The following is a 3305-nucleotide window of genomic DNA, read 5'->3' as shown; positions in this document are numbered from 1 at the left end:
AGTTATTTTTAAATTCACTTACAGAAGCCTTTATAAATGCTGTAAAATACATTGATTTTTTAAGTTTTCACTTTACAAGTAGTTTAAAAATTATACAAGTCTGTACAAAATCTTATTGCATCTATAGCATAATAAAGCTTTGTCTAGGAAGATGTAAAACTGATTTTGCAACACTAAGCTTATAAACACACAAAAGAATTCACTGCAATATAAATATGTATTTTTCCATACTTAAGTTTCAAAAGCATAAAAATAAAAGAAATCTTCTTCTACAGTTCTAGAGATGAAATACTAAGCTTAAAAGACCATGTCTAAAATTGACAGGATTTAATAACTGAACTGAATAAATCAAGGTAACTGCTGCAATTCCAAGAAACTATGCAAGAATTACGCACTAAAATGAGTCCATACCATGATTCAAGTTAAGGAAAAAAAAGATACTTAACATCCAAAAAACTGGCCCGCATTTTTGTAGGCTGAAATACTAAGAGAGACGATGAATCTAACAACCTACAAACATCTACATACCCAACAGGCTGAAGAAAGACTAGTCAGAAGAACTAGAAGGGAGTTTGTTTTGGTTTTGTTGTGGGGTTTTTGGTTTTGTTTTGGTTTTTTAACACAGAAACTGTAACAGTATTATTTGTATCTTCTCTTTAATAAATAAAGTTTGTAAATTAATTTTCCATACAGCATTCTGCCAAGCAGTTCATTTTTGGTATCTCTTATTTCAAGTCATAGTGAAGATAAAAAAAAAGGCATTCATACTAGGTAAATAAAGGTTACAGTTTTCAAAGCAGATACATTCCACACTGTCTGTATTTAAAAGGCCATGCCCTGCTAACAGGCATAGTAAGACCTGCAAATGGTATTCTAAAAACTGAACAGGGCTAAAGACTTAAAAGATACTGGTGTGTCTTTAAAAGCAATTATATACAGGTTTAACGAAAGCTGGGAGTTAATCTAAACAAGGCATTACATGGGTCAGATGTTTTTTCAAAGGCACACAGTAAATGGAATTTTACAGCTTCTTCACTGGCCCAATTATGTCATCACTTCTTTCTCCTACCTTCTCCCTTGCCAGGTTTAGAATCATTTGGGTTGTATTGATATAAGTCTTCAGCGATACATGCATGTGTGCACACGAGAGAAATGGGGATTTTATACATACACACATTTACAGTACACCTGCTTCTTAAATGTTTAGGTACTTACAAAACACTACCCTTTACCTCCTGTAAAAGAGGGAATAATGTAACAGGCAAAAAACTCTCAAGAGAACTCTAGCTAGAGACATCCAATGGTCAGAGAAGCGAGGAGCCAAGCAGAGTAATAGCATATCTTGCACTACCTTTAGTGAGTGATGAGGTCTAAGCTCCATATGAAAAGAAATTCCAGTCAAGATGACAATACAAATAATACCTTGCCCTGATATCCCCTGGAAGCTGAAACAGAAGCCATCTCACTAAGCTTTTAATGTTACAGGCAGATATACAAGGAGAAGTGCTGCTGTAAATTATCTAATTGTACACAAAAGTGACCTGCCACACAAATAAGCACAATTATTTTTGGTCTCCATTTAATAGAGTCATATCCTGCTCTGTGTAAAGCATCTAAATGATTTTCCAACTGCAGCTAAACAAAAGTATAGTCTACCTGGAGATGACAGTTTGAACAAAGACACAACGTGCATGGGAGAAGAAAGGATATGATCTTTGGCTAGCCAAATAACAGAGGAAGAAGGTATTTCTGGCTAATGTTACCCTGAGGGATTTAAACATTCTGGGAAAAACTACCAATCATGACAAACAGCTAACATATGCTCTTAAAATCACGGTACAGTCACATGCTAGATGTCATTTTCCAAAACACCGAGTATCAATGAGTTTATGGTTCTCTAACTCAGCTAGGATCCCCTGAAAGCTTAGGGGACTTATTTGGTTGGTTGGGTTAAAAAAAAAAAACCAAACACACACCAAAAGAACACACCACCAAACACAAATGGGACCCATGAAGAGAACCATTAGTGTCCTGGTTTAGAAAGATCGAAGGAAGGAAAACAAAAAAAAACGTTTTTGAGAAAAATCGACTGCTAGTAGTATAACAGCGACACTGTGGGCTTTAACACCTTAATCCATCTTCTACCACCTTCACCTACTTATTGACTAAAAAACATAATCAGAATGAAACAGTGTTGGAACTTGTCTTCTAGCACTCCTGGAAGACAAGCTGCTACTCATTATAGCTCTCTGGCATCTTAGAAAGATGTGATGAAAGCCACTAAGGCAGTCAACACCTCATGATCAACATAATCAGAGACTGCTGATAGAGTTAGTATTTTCAATATGAGGAAAAGAATCCAGCCTCTCCCAGCAACTTTTTTTTTTTAAATTAAGTTTGGCCACTGACATTACTCCTGATTTAAGTTATGGCACCAAGAAGATATTTAAGAAGTACTTCACCTCCCAAGGCATTTTTCCTGCCTTCTAAGTGTTTAGTGCTTTCGTTTGCTCCTCACCTGAGTCTCAGCTTTTCTTTTCTAGTGTTCTTTTCTGTCCTCTCCCACACTCTCAAGGAAGGTTATTTATCTTACAGTTATTTCTCTCATTAATGTAGCTTCTTCTTAGACAAGAAGTTCTTTGGGAGAGCCACCACAGTCTTCCTGTCCATTTGTAAAAGGGTATCACAAGAAGTTCTCAATATAGTGAGGAATTTCCACATGTAATTAGTATCAAACAATTGCACTTTAAAACTGCTGTTCAGATCACTTCAGCCTGCACACGCAAGGGCCATTCACAACTGACACAGCTTCTCTGCACACACTGTTAACGAAATGAGAATATTCATACACACATACTATTAAGATCAGCCAGTGGTTATTTACTTGAAAAGGTGAAGGTGGGAGAACATGTGCAGTTTCTTACTCTGACAGCACAGAATCTGTGCACCAGATTCAAAGGCTCACCATCCCTCCGCAGGCCTGAGCGGTTCTCACAATGGATTAAAGCTTTGAAGCCAAACCACCAAGACCAAAAGTGCCCCAAGTTCAATTTAAAGAGCCACAACAGTATTGCTGAACCTCCCTTTTCCCACCATACTCATTTGCCTAAAGCGTCTCTTGGCTGTCAAAGAGAAGGCTTCCACATACACCACAGACTCGCAACTGGTTCAACCTGAGTAAAGTCAATACTTGAAAAAGAGAAGCTGAGGCAGGATGAAGTTTAGGCTTGTGAAATACAAAAAAAATCTACCTAAGAATAAATATTAATTATTTCAGTATAATAAATAATCTAAACTACAATCAT

Source organism: Phaethon lepturus, unplaced genomic scaffold, assembly GCF_000687285.1.
Source record: "Phaethon lepturus isolate BGI_N335 unplaced genomic scaffold, ASM68728v1 scaffold45876, whole genome shotgun sequence".
NCBI lineage: Eukaryota > Metazoa > Chordata > Aves > Phaethontiformes > Phaethontidae > Phaethon > Phaethon lepturus.
Note: the sequence above shows the minus strand (reverse complement) of the source record.